The sequence below is a fragment of the Crinia signifera genome, chromosome 4 (assembly GCF_055691185.1).
Source record: "Crinia signifera chromosome 4, ASM5569118v1, whole genome shotgun sequence".
NCBI lineage: Eukaryota > Metazoa > Chordata > Amphibia > Anura > Myobatrachidae > Crinia > Crinia signifera.
In genome coordinates this window covers 125874997-125893671 of record NC_139220.1, presented here as the reverse complement: position 1 = coordinate 125893671, position 18675 = coordinate 125874997, and the positions used below count along the sequence as shown (strand labels likewise).

Here is an 18675-nt window from a genome sequence, read left to right as displayed (position 1 = left end):
CGGCTGTCGGCGGGGATCGACAGCCATGATCCCACATTGAATACCCCCTTAACATTGTTAAATATAGACCATTTTTTATAATAATAATAACAATAATAATAATAATAATAATAAATTACAAATAATTTAAACATTTTAACCAGTTGTTTGAATTGCAAAACAATTTGGACTTCCCAGGGTTAATACTAATAATAAATACAGTATGCACAGTAGTTATTTAACTGTCTTTGGAGTCAGTGTATAAGGATATTGGACTATGGGGATGATTCTGGTTGACTCAGTAAGCTGCAAAGCTCGCAGCTTACCGAGTACTTGTAGCGCTGTTTCGCCGCCCTCCGAATGCATGCCCCCTGTGCACCCCTGGGCGGCCATACGTAGTCGGATTTTGCGCCTGCGCTGAAATGCACATGTGCAAACCCCGACCATAGGGGCAGGAGCCGATTTCGGTTCACTGCGAGTGAACCAGAATCGTTCCCTATAGGTGTAAAACTGACATTATCCAGGAAATGTATGTAATTCATAGAAGATCTGTGACATAAATATCAGAGCTGATTACAGAGTGCTAATTATACTTTGTGCTGACTGAGCCTCTCACAGCGGAATTATGGAAATGATCAATTAACAGATAACATGAGTTTCAAATTATCGTGAAAATCCTTTATTTTATTTTATTTCAGATGATGTATATTTGCTGATTAGGTAATGATGTTATACATTTCTCACTTAAATTACACTTGTTGCAATGTAAGCAGTACTGCATGTAATGGATTCCCTTCATCCTACTAGAATGTTGGCATGAACTACAGAGACGCACTGTAGAGAACACATGCATTCATATGCTGCTTATAGAGAGATTTATCTCTGACCAGAGACATCAATGAAACACTGAGGTCAACTCCTTAATTACTTCACTTGTACCAAGTGAATCACCAAGCAGCAATCTCATATAACTTGCTTTTGCCTTCTATAGGGCCAGATGCACTAAGCTTCAAAAAGTGATAAAATGGAAAGTGATAAACAGCCAGCCAATGAGCTCCTATCTGCCATGTCACAGACTGGGTTTGAAAAATATCAGGTAGGAGCTGATTGTTTGTTTGTTTGTTTATCACTTTTCATTTTATCACTTTTGAAGCTTAGTGCATCTGGTCCCTTGAAACCTCTGCCTCTGTCATCTATACTAATGTGCAATGCCAATATTGGCTCTCTCTGTGCAGTATGCTCTACTGCCCAGGTCTATGCACACAGTGCGAGGCCCGGTGTGGCATCTCACTGTGCATGCATGGAAGAGGTGTCACTGTCCATCTGCCACACCCTCAACAATACCACAACACTTTCTTCCAGCAGGGACCCAGTAATGCCTGGGAGATTTTGCTGAAGCCAAAAGGCTGTTGCTGGGCTCCCATTGCTGGTCATGGGGACCAAATTTCTCTTGCATTCTGTAAATGGTGTATGCGGGAATAGGGGCAAACATTGGTAATCTTAGTTTATTGCTGTTTGATAAATACTGAAAGGAAGGCAGAAACCATCACTTGAGTGCTAACGAGGCTATGTTCTGCCGGCCCTTCTGTTGGCTATTTTATAACAGCTGTAGATTTTGAATAATGGAAGGATAAATACTGTAAATCTCTGGTGGACACCTGCAAAGTCGAATTACTGAACAGAACTACAGTAAGTAGAGTGCGGAGCTGGTTAATAAGTACACAGCCAGATTGTGTGATAATAACAGCATATGTAACATGTTTTACATAGTCTACTAGTATAGTTAATTACTAAAAAAAAGTGTATAATGAAAAGTATCTTTATCCTCATAAGCTATGTTACTCACACTTTATTCATATTTTTTAATATCATTAGAAAACTATTTCATTTAGTAACTGCTAGACAGTGTAATGTGTAATAACTTCTAATCCGGCAGGGTTACTGAATAAAAAGTGCTGGAAAACCTTTTATTTGGCATTCTAAAAACATACATTATGCTTATAGTTTGTAAAATGAATTAAACATAGTCATTAATTGTATTTTGATTAATTGCACAAACAGGCAGTGGGCCAAGCACACCAATAAATAGTACAATGTCCTGGTGCCGGCTTAGAATCCTTAAGCAAGAGGTCAAAATAAATACTCGCGCTGCCTACACGCAGCAACAGCAGCGTGTAGGCAGCGTATCGCAGTCAGCTCTTAAGCGTTCCGATATTAAAAGCTGCAGTAACATATTGATAGCATATCTAAAATCATTGGTGATAATATATATAACATACTTTTTGTAACAGAACAACTAAATGCTCACCAAATGTTAAAACATGACACACATTAAATATCCAGAAAAATAGCAATAGCCTCCATAATGCATCCCTTATTACACTCAGTAATCTATTCAAAGTAATTTAGGGGGTTATTCTAGTCCATTCTTTCTGACAAAATCCTTCTTAGATGGACAAAACCATGTGCACTGCGGGTGGGGCAGATGTAACTTGTGCAGAGAGAATTAGATTTGGGTGGGGTTTTTCTTCAAAGTGAGATCTATATTGAAGTGTAAAATCATGCAGTCAGTATTTTCCCTGCACAGAAACAAAATAAATCACCCAAATCTAATTTTCTCTGCACATGTTACATCTGCCCCCCTGCAGTGCACATGGTTTTGTCCATCTAAGAAGGATTTTGTCAGAAAGAATGAACTAGAATAAGGCCCTTAATTAGGAAAAGTAAGTGTGTGAAATATTTTCGTTTAGACCCTGCGGAGCTAGCCTTCCTAAACGAAATATCCACTGTGCTTCACATCTCAAAAGTTTTTTAACCTATTACCTCCCCTAATCAAGGGGGGTATATGGTCAATCATCCTATAATGGATGGAATGTAATTCATGGCCCATCTCTAAAACATGCAGTTCTACCTGCTGCTTGCTGTAACCTGTTTGAATGGCAGCCCTGATACTTGCTCGGTGGGCTGGTATTCATTCCTTAAATTTACAGTCTGTTTTCCCCACATATGTTTTGCCACATGGGCAAATTAGCTGGTACACCACGAAAGTGGAATTGCAAGTTAATTGATGGCGAATATTTTTCTTATTTCCAATTAAAGGGTGTGAGAATTCACTGGCAGTTAGCAAAAACTTACAAGTAACACAGCTACATTTCAAACAACCCAGTTATTTTGTTTTGAGTAAAAAAATCCTTTGACTCTGCAATTACTAGATATTGTGATATGTCTGTCTTCACAAGCCCATTGCATAAGTTTCTTCCCCTACCGTAACATTGCATTAATTGTTTGTTATTCAAAGAGAGCTGGGGGTCATTACAGACAATGGGCCAATGTTTTTAGTGATGTTATTCACTTCTGGGGAATTGATGTTGTTACTACTCACCCAGGGGAACTTTATAGTGGTTTGCTTACCTTTCTGGTTTTTTTTTTATAGCTCAGCTCTATCCATAGCCAACACTTTGGCTTTAGTTGATAACAATTGTGGGCGTGAAAAGCTTTACTGTCTGCCCTCATTGCAGAAGGGGACAGTTAGTGTCACACTGACACGGAATATAAGTTTTATATGGTGGTGAATTTCACATTTTATGCACAGTCTGTGGACCATGTGATTAGATTGATCACCCAAGCGATGATAAAACCATCAAGTATGGCTGATGAAGCGAATGAAGACTTTGCACACCTGCAGTTCCAAATAGGGGACATGTATAGATATACCGATTCAGAGGCAGAAGCCATCTTATGCGAAACTGGCCTTAATGATGAAATAGAGGCTGCATCACCAGACACAATATTAAGAGATCTACTACGCCTCAAAAAGAAGGAGGTGGATTTCTTAATGCATTCACTCTCATTAAGTGATTACTACAAAATAAAAAATATCCCACATGGTTGTAGAATAAAAAATTGTCCGACAATTGGAAGATATGACCCAGCGTTTTGTCGGCGCCGGGTCGCTATACTTAATAAATGTTCATTCAATTTAATTCTGCTAGTTGTAGAACAAGCCACTAAGGAATTGCAAAATGTAAAATCCAAGATCACAGCATTCGAGACAGAGCACGTGCCTTTCTTTCCTCCCAAGATGACAATGCGATGCTTGATAAAATTTCACAGCAGGTATTGCAATATAAAAGAAGCCTATTAAAATTTAAGAAAGACAAGTTAATTAAAGTCGAAACAGATTATGAAGGACATACAGTATATTGCTGGCTGTCAGAAAATCCACAGGAATGGAAAAAACGTTCTTCCAACGTAATTGTAGATTTAATCTTTATACAGACTCCTCAGCTGAAGCACAAAGCTCCAACAGTGAGACTGAGATGAATGATCAAGCAGCGGCCCCTTTAGGGGTTCGAACCCGGGAAGGACTGGTAGCCGACCCAGGGTGAGGATGCGGAGGGGCAGGCAGAACTGGAGGCAGAGGAAAAGTAGGCTGACCACCAAAGTTAAAGAACACCTAATATTCAACCTCTTCTCATATGAACTGTTTGATAGTGAGTCCAGCTTATTAAGTAAAGGTTTATCCTTTGTGACTTCAGTAGACTTTGATGATCTAAATTGGATTATGGAGAAGCATTAAACTGAAGAATTCTATAAGAATCCTGATGAAACCATGAATAAAGCGGACCAAAACTCTACGGCAGCCATACCGCCTAAATTACAAACAATTAAAGCCCCCTCAACTTTTGAACTGCTGAGTAATAACGCCAGCATAAAGACTTTCATAAGAATTTGTCGAGCATGATGTGGAAAAAGCTTTATCTTTTCCAACAAAGTGGAAAATGGAACGTCAGAAGACATTGGCTTTATCTCTCCTGCAATTAAAAATTTATTAATCCCGACTCATCCTCTGGTTCCAAATTTTTACACAATTCCAAAAATACACAAGAGCCTTACGGCTCCCCCAGGCAGACCCATTATAGCAGCCAGTGGGTCACTATTCCAACCGGTGGCTGTTTTCTGGACTCTATTTTTCAACCACTAATCCAGCGTGAAGAGACATTTTTGTTAGATACCACAAGTTTTTTTAATAAGCTGGCCGGAATATCTAATGTACCTGAAGGGCTGTGGCTAGCGGGTATTGATGTAATTAACTTATATACAGTACTTCTATTCCTCACAATTTTGGATTATTGGCCGTCCAAAGATTTCTCATTGGATATTATAGAAGTTATTTTATAAATGTTAGAATTAATTCTGACTAATAATTTCTGTAGCTATGGTAAACAAATTTATTTACAAGTCCAGGGGTGTGCCATGGGATCTAGTGCCACCCCTGTGTATGCTAATGTGGTAACGTTTGCCATTGAAGAGGATTTGTTCTTCAGGTCACAATCGGTTGCTAATGATGAATTGATGTTTGGTTGATACATAGATGATTTATGTGTAATTTGGAAAGGATCAGATGAGGCATTAATAAAGCTCTTGGAAGAACATAATAGTATGGAAAGTCCATTAAAATTTACATTTGTAAAAGTAACTATTGAATATGGTAATATTAATACATCGGTTTATACTAAACTGACTGACAAAAATACGCTTTTAACAGCATCAAGTGTTCATTCTAGAGGTCTGGTGAGAGGACTCCCACTTTCCCAGATGATACGCATAAACGAATCTTCCAAAGGGGCTATTCACGCCCACAATTGTTATCAACTAAAGCCGCAGTGTTGGCTATGGATAGAGCTGAGCTATTAAACAAAAAACAGAAAAGTAAGCAAACCACTAAAAAGTTCCCCTGGGTCAGTAGTTACAACATCAAATCCCCAGAAGTGAATAACATCACTAAAAAATATTGGCTCATTGTCTGTAATGATCCCCAGCTCTCTTTGAATAACACACAATTAATGCCATGTTACAGTAGGGGAAAACACTTACGCAATGGGCTTCTGAAAAGACATGTCACAATATCCAGTAATTGCTGAGTCAAAGGATTTTTTAACTCAAAACAAAAAACTGGGTTGTTTGAAATGTAGCTGTGTTACATGTCAATTTTTGTTACCTGGCAGTCAATTCTCACACCCTTTAAATGGAAATAAGATAAATATTCGCCATCAATTAACTTAAATTCCACTTTCGTGGTGTACCAGCTAATTTGCCCATGTGGCAAATCATATGTGGGGAAAGCAGACTGTAAATTTAAGGAACGAATGGCAGCCCACCCAGGCTTGGCCTGGTCCAGCAGGGGACCGGGGTATTCCCTGGTAGGCCCTATGATTTTTGGCCACGGCCTCTTTTTTCAGTGGGCGTGTCCCAACTCCTCCGCTGGGGCAGCCCAGGCAGGCCTCCAGTGCCCATCCCATCCAGGTTCCCCAAAGTGCTTGTAATAGTGCAGGATGAAGTGCAGCTCCTAGCTGCAGCTGTGGGAGGCAGCTTACACGTGCTACCAGTTCTCGGCATGGTCAGCAAGCTCTGGGTCCGCCCTGCGCTGCACTAGCAGCTTCACACCATCCAAGCTCTTCGACAGCAGTAGCAGAACCAATGGACTTCTGCAGGCAGATGGCAAACATGACAGGGGTCCAGCAGAGGAGTTCACGATCCTCTGCTCCAGTATGTCCAGCGCAAAGTGGTCCAGGTGCACCCTCTTTGAGGGAGTGCAATGCCGCTGCTGCCTTCCTCGGCCCCAAGCGTCAGATCAGCTTTCCGCTACCTGGCGGCAGTAACAAGGACAAGTAGCAAAGTGAGAGGTGCACACAGTCACACTCCCCCTCTGTGCACCTGCTCCCCAACAAAGCATTGCAGTGGCAGGTGGTGACTCAGTTTTGGACTGGGAGGGTAAGATGCGCCCCCGAACACCCCCCCCCCCCCCTGGTGGGCCCTTACCCTCCCAGTCTGACACTGAGCCCACCGATCAAGTATCAGTGCTGCCATTCAAACAGGTAACAGCGAGCAGCAGGTAGCATGGCATTTTTTTAGAGATGGGCCATACATTACATTCCATCCTTTATAGGATGATTGTCCATATACCCCCCCTCTATTAGGGGAGGTAATAGGTTAAAAAACTTTTGAGATGTGAAGGACAGTGGATATTTCATTTAGGAACGCTAGCGCGGCATGGTCTCAACGAAAGTATTTCATACACTTACTTTTCCTAATTATGTTCCTTTGAATAGATTACTGAGTGTAATAAGGGATGTATTATGGAGTCTGTTGCTATTTTTCTGGATATTTATTGTGTGTCATGTTTTAACATTTGGTGAGAATTTAGTTGTTCTGTTACAAAAAGTATGTTATATATATTATCATCAATGATTTTAGATATGCTATCAATATTGTTACTGTAGCTTTTAATATCGGAAAGCTTAAGAGCTGACAGCGATATGTCTGTTACTGTAGTACTCTATGGGTCGTAGATCAATGACATCACAGGCAGTGGTTCACGCACACTGAGTGGGAGGTCCCGTCACGGAGGTGAGCGTTGCACACGCGTTCTTGGATATAAAGGTTGGTCACTTGTTTTAATGCACTGTATTTGATAACAGTTAATTTAACTGAAACGTTAAACGCCTGCAACTTTTCTGTCTGATTCCGGATTCTGTCTGTCTGTCATTTTATACCAATTTATTCACACACATGTATCAATCTACTTGTGTTTTTTTCAAATGAAGCATACGTAGGGGAGTATAGCTAAACATGCAGAATCAAAAACAGCAAAATATATTGAAAATATATCTCCAATGCAAGATTTATTGTGATTGGCTGGAGGATTTGGCAGCAACCAGACACATCTGGCTGAGGAGCGCACCCGGCATTGGTTGTGAGCCACATGATAGGGTCACCTAAGATACAAACATTTGTTTATTAAGCAAAATTGTGTGCAACTATTATAAACCAACTGCCCCAGAATATATTTTGGCAGTATTTGAGTCACTATAGTCTCAGAAATGTTTTTTTTTATAGCTTTTATAAATAAAAGTGACAAATACTTCCCCCTTATTATTTTAAATAAATTGCTGTACTCCCACACATTGGGGTATATTTACTAAGATGGGAGTACTATTGAAGATGTGATGTTGCCCATAGCAACCAGTCAGAATCTACATCATATTTATTTAGCACCTTCTAGAAGAAAATAGATAAAGGATGAGATTCAATAAACAGAAATTCAGTAAACCACAGCTTTCAGGGTTTCTATGGTATTTGTATATGCAGTAAAGCCCCACCGCCGGCGCTTCGCTGAGAGTAGTTAAGCCAGTTTTATCTGGCGTAGCCCCATAGAAGCCTATGGGCTTCCCTTCGCATCCCCTGCTGATCCAAGCCGCTCCCAACATTTCTGTTCGGGCAACCTCCTGCTGTGCTGTCCGGAGCGGTGACCTCCTCACTGAGGAGGAGGCGGAGCCCGGAAGCCCCTGCAGCCATCTGAGCAGGGAGCTGCCGGGCAGGAGAAGGGACTGCTCACACATCGTTGGGCACATCTCAAAGGGCAGCTCTTAACGCAAGAGCTATCCTTTGTGATAATAATTGCATATGTTAGTGCATATGCAATAATTATCTTTGCGGTAGCTGGCTATGTGTGGTGGAGAGAGGTTGCGGATGTTACTGCATCCCGCCCCATATCTGATTGGTTGGCAACATATCATCCTCAATAGAACTCCCATCGTAGTAAATAACCCTCACTATGCTTATTTACAGAGCACTTCCATTCTAATGAAGCAAGTGACTATTTGAAATAATCGGAAAAGAAAACTGATTTTCAACCTATTTATTGCTTTGCTTTTCAAAGAAAAAACTAATTTCAGTTACACAAAAAGAGCAATACCTACAAACGGGCACCACAAACTTTTTGGTTTGAAAGAGGCAAAATATAGTTTAGTTCGAGCACTCCTGGGGGTAATTTTGGGCCAGCGATCATTTTTAATCTAAAATATTATTATTTTATTATTATTATTTTATTATTTTATTACCAGTTTCTTATATAGCGTACACATATTCCGCAGCGCTTTACAGAGTATAATTGAACATTCACATCAGTCCCTGCCCCAGGGGAGCTTACAATCTATATTCCCTACCACATGCACACGCTCTAGGGCTACCAGTATATTTTTGGATTGTGGGAGGAAACCAGAGTACCCGGAGTAAACCCACACAAGTACGGGGAGAATGTACAAACTCCGCACAGTTAGGGCCAAAGTGGGAATCAAACCCATGACCTGCTGTGAGGCAGTAACGCTAACCATTACACCATCCGTATTGCCCTAACTCATTCAAATACATTCTTTCTTTAAATTTGTTGTACATGCACTAATGAAAAAGCTAGTTTGCTTGAACTTTGGGACCATTTTTCACCCAAAATATGACATGTACAGTAATTATTGGCACAATTAAGGTAATGTTATTGAAACTTTAAAATGCCAAATTAGTAAATAAGGGGGTTTACAAGAAGTTCTAAAGGTGGGTCATATATAGGGCAGGACGAGCCCTGCATTTGCATGGCCAGTGCTGCAAACAGTAGTCTGTACTTTGGAAAATGCCTCTCCCAAAATGGCCAGTGCATCGGAGGAGACAGTATTTAAGGGTATCCGGACTGATCATAGAATGACTCAAGATAGACAGTCATATGGTTGACAGGGACAAAAGGTCAACAGTCAAAAGGTCTACAGAGTTTAAAGGTTGACAGGAAATAGGTCAACATGGTCAAAATGTCGACATGGAAAAGGTTGACGTGAAAAATGTCGACATGCATTTTTTTACAAAATTTTCAGCCGACAGGTGGTATTTTATGCCCTACCATCCACTAGGGCGTGGAGGGAGAATAAAATAGTGTGCCGAGCGCAGCATGGCACTGAGCCCGAAGCGTGGCATGTGCAATGAGCCATGCGAGGGGCCGTGGTACACTAGAGAGTGTCCATTTTGACCTATGTCGGCGTAGATACCCTAAAAATATTAAAAACTCATGTCAACCTTTTTCCATGCACCCTTTTTCCATGTCGACCTTTTAACCACGTTGACCTTTTAACTGTCGACCTTTGGACCCCGTCGACCTTGTGACTGTCGAGCATTAGTGGTCGACCATATGATTGTAGACCTAGACACTGTAGTATGTTTTATACCATAACCGTATTTAATTATGCTTGAGGAGGCTGTGGCCATTTTGGGAAAGACTTAGAAGAGCGGCTCAGTAAAGGAGGCTGGCAGGCCTCAGTAGTTCCAGGATTGCAGACCTGCAGTGACTGCAGCAGCAGCAAGGAAAGGGGGAGACCATGAGCAGGTACTGTGGCAGGAGAACTGCCTGACAATGAGCAGGTACTGTGGCAGGACAACCCTCTGACAATAAGTAGGTACAGTACTGTGGCAGTCTGGTATATTTAGTAAGGAGCCATTTAAGTGCATAATTATTATTTTCATTTATGTTTTCTACTCTTTCATTTAATGGCAATCTATATAAATAAAAATCGATGTGGGTATGTGTGTATGTTCCCTATGGACTCCAAAACGGTGTGACTGACTTTGATGAAATTTTCAGGCAATCTTCAGATGAGCCCAACGGGTGATCCTGGGAAGTTTGGTAGCGATCTGATCAACAGAATTAATTTTTATTTTTGTCAATTTTCACCAAAGTTGTGCAACGGAACCAGATTGACCATCAAAAAATTGTCACCAAATTTAATCGAGGCAACAATCATTGGTGGCAAATTCAACGGCGAAGACGTACTGATTCAGCGCATACCGATTACAAGGCACTGTACCTATAGATATCCCCCAGAGTGATACTGATCACGTCTTACTGAGAATTTCTCCAGGATATTTAATGATATTATTTCCTAATTAAAAAAAAAATATTTTCCTTTAATACACATTTGTCATTCTGAAATTTTAAGGTACACAGACACCCATTATAATCAATATAAGGCTATTTTGCATACACCTATACCTTGCATGCAGTGTCTGCACAACATAAACTGCTGAGTTAATCATAAAAAAAGGGGATTATACAGCGCTAGGTTTGACTGAATAGATCACACTACCACATGAAAGAAGTTAATAACATCTGTTTATTGTAAGACATAAAAACATTTGTATTGAGAATTCTCATCAATAAGACAAAAAGAAAGGGGGGGGGGGGAGTGTGCAATTGTTGGTCACTGGTGTGGTTTTGTGACCAGTAATTAGTAATAATGCTCCATTGAGAGAGATTTTGCAACTGTTCACAGCAAAAAAGTTTCTTATAGTTACCCAGTGGGGAAGCAGCACAAAGGTTTGGTCCCTTGTATGTTGATAGGGATTGTCCCGGAAAGATTGCCCAGTGGGATCCTGATTAGCTCAGAAGCAGAATGGCTGGTAGTCTCTGTGGTATATGAATACCTTGGTGGCTGCAATGAGGCTGAGGCTTGTAGGATCTTGGAAATGGGAGGTTTAACTGGTCCGGTGTAGGCTGCAGTCAATTGGGGATAACATCCAGTACTGTGTGAAATTGTATGTGGGGCTGTGGGGCTCAACGCGTTTCAATGTGTTTGCACGTCTTCTTCAGGAGCTGGAGTTAATCATCTCTTTCTAAGGAGCCATGTAAACAATAAAGGAAAGAATGGCTGCTCTCTGTTTCAGCTCAGCCTGTGCTTGAGCAAACAATGGTGCACCTGGTGCTTCTGTTGGACTGTGAGATGGGACCTGCCAGTTACCGTTGATTCTGCAACTGACCCATTGGATGTTTTCCCTTTCTTATAAGGAGACACACACACACAAACACACCAAACTCCGACTTGCCTCTGTGTGACTGGGATAAACTTAGACCTCCATTTGAGTACTGGTGTATGACATTGCTAGATCTGCACTTTCAGATATAAAATATAGCGGACAAATTTACAGATGGAGCCGCCATCAGCTGCGCGCCAGGAGACAGCTCACTAGCTCACGCATCCTTGTCAGTAAGGTGGCGGGGAGCGGGGACAGAAGGCTACCTTGCCCGTTTCCACTTCAAGGAGACAGGCAGGGAGCAGGGGCAGAGGGGGCAGTGAGTGGGGAGATGGGCGGAGGGCTGCAGGGCACCCGAGAGAATAGGGCGCACGAGCGTCTTATGCACGCGCGTCCTATTCTGTTGGATTCCAGCGGCTGGTGTTGGAGCTGCTTTAATGAGAGCGACTGCATCTGCCATTTCTCTTTTCAAGACTGGTTCAATGCTATGCGTGTTATGTATCACTAGCTGACCCTCCCGGCGTTGCCCGGGAAAACCTTGGGGTTTCTTTATTTCCAAAATTGCTGAAAAATGTAATCTTACAGTATGCTGTGCCAAAGACCTAAGATTGTAATTTGTTATAGATTCCACCATAATGTTAGAATGTGTTTGTATTGATACTCAATGATGGCAATGAAATCAGGTGTGGTGTTGTTGTTGTACAAGTGATAACTTGTATGTGTTGATGAATTCCACATCCACTCCTGAGATTTCGCACCTACTGTATGACATATCCTCCAACATCTGAGGGTCAGCAATCGGTACAAAATCAGAAAGGGATGTGGTCACACCTCCATTTCTATACTTTCAATGGTTCAGTTTCGAGGATGTGTAATTACAGGCGCTGAGTGCGTGGGGATCGGGGTGGGCATTACTTACCGGGCCATAATTAATAAAAAATTCACTGCTCCCTTCCACTGCCACTCCCCTCACCGAACCTGCCTGCGGCAGTCTCTGAGGTCTGGGGATCTGTAAAGCATATTCACCGGGCATCTCTACCAAACAGTGGGGCAGCCCCTGAGTGTGGGAGCAGGTCTGCGGACCTGGCCACATGATGTCATGACGCGACGCACGCTACCCACACCACTGTAATGCACCATAGGGAATGGGTGCAATGGGCCAAATTCTTCCATACACCCGCCGGGCCAATCCACTGATCCAGCCATCACAATCATCAATGGGTGCATTGCTAAGGTATGAGTGTAAGAAGTTGAAGAATAAGACTGAGAAAAATAATTGCCATGTTACAAAGTGTACAATTTACTCAATAAATCGTGAAAAAAAAATGTAAGTGTACATAAAAGTACAATCAAGAAATGAAAGTAGGAGTAAAAAGTTCTGATTCAAACTGATAATTGTTTGCATGAAGTGGGTTGTGAAACAAATTTATAAGTGGGGTTATGGATATTGTGGGCATAATTGGTGTTCGTTAAACCTACAGGGGGCCCTCAATTGATAAGATTTTCACTACAGTGTCACCTTAGGGGGATTCCCAATTGGTGTCCAGGTGGTCTTTTAGGGACCCTTTACAATCCTGTAGGTCTCTTCTACTTGAGCTTACGGTCTCCCTTAATGATAGTCAATCACTGAGGGAGACCGTAGGCACCAGGAGAAGAGACCAACGGGATTGTAAAGGGGTCCCTAAAAGACCACCTGAACCCCAATTGGAAATCCCCCTACGGTGACACTGTAGTGAAAATTTCTCATCAACTGGGGACCCCCCGTAGGTGTACCAAGCACCAATTATGCCAACAATATCCATACCCCCTCCACCTGTAGATTTGTTTCGCAACCCACCGCCATCCAAACAATTATCAGTTTGAATCAGAATTTATTTTTTAATCCTACTTTCATTTCTTGATTGTACTTCTATGTACACATATTTTTTTCACGATTTATTGAGTAAATTGTACACTATAACATGACAAATCTTCATCTCAGTCTTATTCTTCAACTTCTTACACTCATAACATTCAAACAAATGCATGCAGCGCTCATGCCCACCGACCAAACATTATCTATGAACCAAAAGAGTCTGGGAAACCCTTAAGGCAGAGCAGTGCCTGATATCCAACTGACTAACAGGGTGAGTTCAGTGTACTCACTTTGTATTGATCAATGGGTGCATTGGCCAGGACAAAGATTTCTCAGTGCAACTGGCCGAGGAGCGCAGTGACAGGCTGGAGGACTGGAGAGACGGATATGGGGAACAAAGTAGAAACGGTACATTAGGTACAGTTTTTATTTGCCGGTACAGACTGTTAAATAAACGGAAAATTATTTTTTGTGTGTTTGTGTGTGTTGTAGTGTATGTGGTTGTGTGTGTTGTATTGTATGTATCTGTCCAATGCGTAAGTGTGTGAGGTGTGCTATGTATATACAGTATGTGTGTGTTGTGTCTTTGTGTATCTGTGGAATGTTTAAGTGTGTGTTTTTTGTGTGTTGTACTGTTTTTTGGGTGTGTGTGGTGAATGTGGGTGTGTTGTGCTGTTAGAGGTATGTTATGTGTGTGTTGTGTGTATCTGCCCTATGTGTAAGTGCGTAAGGTGTGCTATGTATAAATCTGTGTGTGTGTGTGTGTGGTGTGCTGTGTGTATCTGTGCAATGTTTAAGTGTGTGTGTTCTGTGTATTGTACTGTTGTTGGGTGTGTGTTGTAGTGAATGTGGGTGTGTGTTGTATTGTGAGTGGGGTGTTATGTGTGTGTGTTGTGTTGTGTGTATCTGCCAAATGTGTAAGTTTGTGAGGTGTGCTACGTATATATGTGTGTGTAGTGTGCTGTGCTGTGCGTATCCTGGCTATGTTTAAGTGTGTGTGTTCTGTGTGTTTGTTGTACTGTTTTTGGGTGTGTGTTGTAGTGTGTATGGATTTGTATTGTACTGCATGTGGTGTGTTGTGTGTGTGTATCTGTCCAATGTGTAAGTGTGTGAGGTGCTCTACATATAAATGTGTGTGTTGTGTGCTATGTGTGCGTATGTGGTGTACTGTGTGTGTGCGTTATGTGTGGTACAATGTGTATGTGTGTGTGTTATGCGTGGTCTATGTATATCCTCAATTATTTCCTAATTGTTTAACCCCTTACCGACGCAGCATGTTTTTGCCTTCCTGACAGAGGCCTTTTTTTCAAATCTGACAGGTATCACTTAAGTGGGGATAGCTTTTTTTTGCTTTTACTTATCCCAGTGATTTTGAGATTGTTTTCCCGTGACACATTGTACTTCAAGTTAGTGATAAATTTTGGTCGATACAGTTTTTTTTTTTGTGAAAAATACCAAAATGTCGTAAAAAAAATGAACATTTTGCAATTTGCAAAATGTTAAATTTTCTGCTTGTGAGACAAATAATCATACCACTCAAAATAGTTAATAACTAACAAAGACCATATCTATACTTTATTATTACATCATTATTTCAACCTGCTTTTAATTTTTTTGGACACTAGGGGGCAGCAGAGTCAAAATTATGCACATCACACAGTAAACGCTGCTTTTGGCTGTTCACGTTTGAACAGCCAATCGCAGCGATCGCCCATGGCGGGGGGCATCGCTGCCCCCCCTGGGCAATGAGGGAAGATGTCTGCTGTCAGGGACAGCAGACATCGTCCCTTTGTCACCGCGTCCCTAGACGTGGTGACACTTTGAAGTCATGACGTACATTTACTTCATGTGTCGGGAAGTACTTTCCGACCATGACGTAAATGTACGTCAAATGTCGGGAAGGGGTTAAAGCCTTCACCATAATGTTAGAATGTGTCATTCATACGCAATTAAATCAGGTGTGGAGTTGTTCCTTTATCAACGGTTTCCCAGATCGTCGATCTTTTCCCCAGAACATCAATGAAGGCAAATTAAAACTTGATGTTTTTTTTTAATTTCTAAGTGAAATTTCCCAAAAACGGCTTCGAGGTGCACACCACCGGGTCCAGAGGTATCTTGTTGCCAAATTTGGTGTCTCTGAGTGCCACGGTGTGTCCGCAATGCGACGGACACGCACACACACACACACGCACACAGACTCTTCAACTTATTATACCTCAATTATTTCCTAATTGTTTAAAGCCTTCACCATAATGTTAGAATGTGTCATTCATACTCAATGACAGCAATGAAATCAGGTGTGGAGTTGTTCCTTTATCAACGGTTTTCCAGATCGTCGATCTTTTCCCCAGAACATCAATGAAGGCAAATTAAAACTTGATGTTTTTTTTAATTTCTAAGTGAAATTTCCCAAAAACGGCTTCGAGGTGCACACCACCGGGTCCAGAGGTATCTTGTTGCCAAATTTGGTGTCTCTGAGTGCCACGGTGTGTCCGCAATGCGACGGACACGCACACACACACACACACACGCACACAGACTCTTCAACTTATTATATAGAAGAACCAATCAGGGATAAAACCATATCACTTCATTATAAACTCTTACAAATCTCTTTGGAATTGAGTAAAGGTTAAGAAGGAATTAGCATTGCAGTTACTAACCCTTCCATACAGTATATCACCTTGGAGCATTTTTCTAAAAACATGCACTGTTATCCAACAGAAATTCTGGCATCATTCCTCCCGATTTGGGAAATGGTGGCTATCACCACAGCCTCATTGCCCCCAAACAGCAGCAGAATGTCAGTTACTGACAGTCTGCAGAAGTAATGCGTCCAATGATGCAGGACCTTAACTGCACATGCACAGTATAGCATTCACAAAGTACTGTACATCGGTACTTTGTGGCATGAGCCACACTTTGTTGTTACCTGAATTAGGCCCTTTGTCAACTATTATGTTTAGGAAAATGTATTAAAATATAAAGCGCAATGGAATACACTGTGGGGTTTATTCTAGTTCATTCTTTCTGACAAAATCCTTCTTAGATGGACAAAACCATATGCACTGCAGGGGGGCAGATGTAACATGTGCAGAGAGAATTAGATTTGGGTGAGTTATTTTGTTTCTGTGCAGGGAAAATACTGACTGCATGATTTTACACTTCAATATAGATCTCACTTTGAAGAAAAACCCCACCCAAATCTAATTCTCTCTGCACAAGTTACATCTGCCCCACCCGCAGTGCACATGGTTTTGTCCATCTAAGAAGGATTTTGTCAGAAAGAATGGACTAGAATAACCCCCTATATTAGAAACTGTAAATAAATAAATAAATACATACCATATAGGTATTTTTAGAAACATCATAGGTTTTTAGTGGACCACTCTGAATCAGGAACCTGTCCAAAGTATGGCGCCCCAGAAACCATTACTGCACTGTAGGTGGGATTGTCCTCTATTGACTTTTTTTGGCGACAGGTTTCTGGCTTTGTTACAACTTACCTTCTTAATTATTTGCCCTTGAATGATGAGTGGGTCCTGGGGAATGTCCCTTCCTCAACTAGAAAACTACATAGTAGTATAAAACTGTTATGTATTATATCTGTAGTATCCTACATATATAGATGCACCTGTGTAAATTTAATCAGCTGGGAGTTTTGTTGAAGATTCAATAAAATTCTATCTATTATCTTCTAGAAGGTGCAAACTAATTAAGAAGTAGAATCTGTTTGGTTGTTATGAGCAAAATGACAGGGCTGGATTAAAAATGGGCCATATGGAGTTGCAGCAGTGGCGTAACAATAGCACCGTAGCCCCCGCGGTCGCGGGGAGGCGCAGTGTAAGTGCGGGCGCCGGGGGGCTGCGGTGCTATTGTAATGCCCCCCCTCATGCCCCGAAGCTTTACCTGTCAGCGATGCGGTGGTCCCGGCTCCCGTCCTGACTAAATTCTGAGCCTATGGAGATGGACTATCATAAAATGTCCGGCCCCATATAGCAGACAGTTCTCTGAAACTGTCTGCTGTATGGGGGCAGACATTTTGTGATGGTCCGTTCTTCATATCAGAATGAAGCCAGGACGGGAGCCGGGACCACCGCAGTACTGACCGGCATCCCATCCGCACCGATCACATCCAGGCTCCCACCCGCATCGCTGACAGCTGGACTCTGTTGAGTAAGTAAGTATATGGCTGGCGGGATGGCAAGTGGCAGGCGGGGAGGGAGAGGGGGGAGCACCAGAAACCTTTGGCGGGGGGGGGGGGGGCGCAATATTTGAAGTTACGCCACTGAGCTGCAGCTCCAGGCCCACCATTGAAAATAGGTCCAAAGTGTGTGCTATGCAGCCAGTGTTGACAGTCAGCCATCGGCATCTTCCTTCCTCTGTTGGTCAATTAGAAGCATTTTCCTCCAGGTGCCAGCAGGGGGTGCTGAGAGGATCAGCTTCTCATTAGTGTGCTGCTGCAGACAGTCCATTTTTCATGTGCTACTGTAGCTCCTCTGGTCTGGTCCAACTACAGCATACATCCCAACTTTTAGTTATATCGAGGAGGGACACAGGCCCGCGCCTGGAAATAGGGGAGGGGGCATGGCCTATAAACGCGTCATCCTGTGACACCACACTTCCGTTTTACGCTGTGTGGGCATGACCCAGAGGCTCTGTGAGCCTGTAGCCAAGCCCCCAGCCCCTGTGCACAGCATCTACTTACTGCTGGCTAGCAACTAACAGGGGACTCCCAACTGCCCCCTGCCCCGCTACGGGACACTGCCGGTCACGGGAGGGACGCGGGAACGTCCCCAAAAAGCAGGACGTTCCCGCAGTTATCGGGATGGTTGGGAGCTATGCTACAGGCAATGAGGGTGTTTAACCATGCTAGGTTCGTGCCTCAGACACTGAAAATTACATTTAGCTGCTCTGCTAGAGTTAAGACAGGCGAGTCACTGTTTTTGCATGTAGGGGGGTTACTGTGCAAGCTGCCAGTGACTATGATATAGTGCAGTGTGTGCTAATTGCCTTATTGTATATAGTGATGCAGTGTGATGTGTGAGTTTGCAGTGTGTGCGGAGAGTGGAGTGTGATCCAGCTCACTTTGACAAGTCGTGCTAAGCAATTTTCAGCCTTGCACAGGGCAGGATTCACTCAGTCTGGGTGGCGTATACCTGATTACTGGGCTCTGTAATGCCATAATCAGGTCTGAATTAGGCCCTATAATG

The 18675-nt window shown here is 42.3% G+C and overlaps 1 long non-coding RNA gene across 1 annotated transcript in view; it reads left to right on the top strand.

Annotated features, from left to right (window-relative positions):
• LOC146072419 (uncharacterized) overlaps window positions 1-18675 on the top strand; it is a 419935-nt gene that overhangs the window by 303931 nt on the left and 97329 nt on the right. The gene's annotated exons all lie outside the window — the stretch shown is intronic.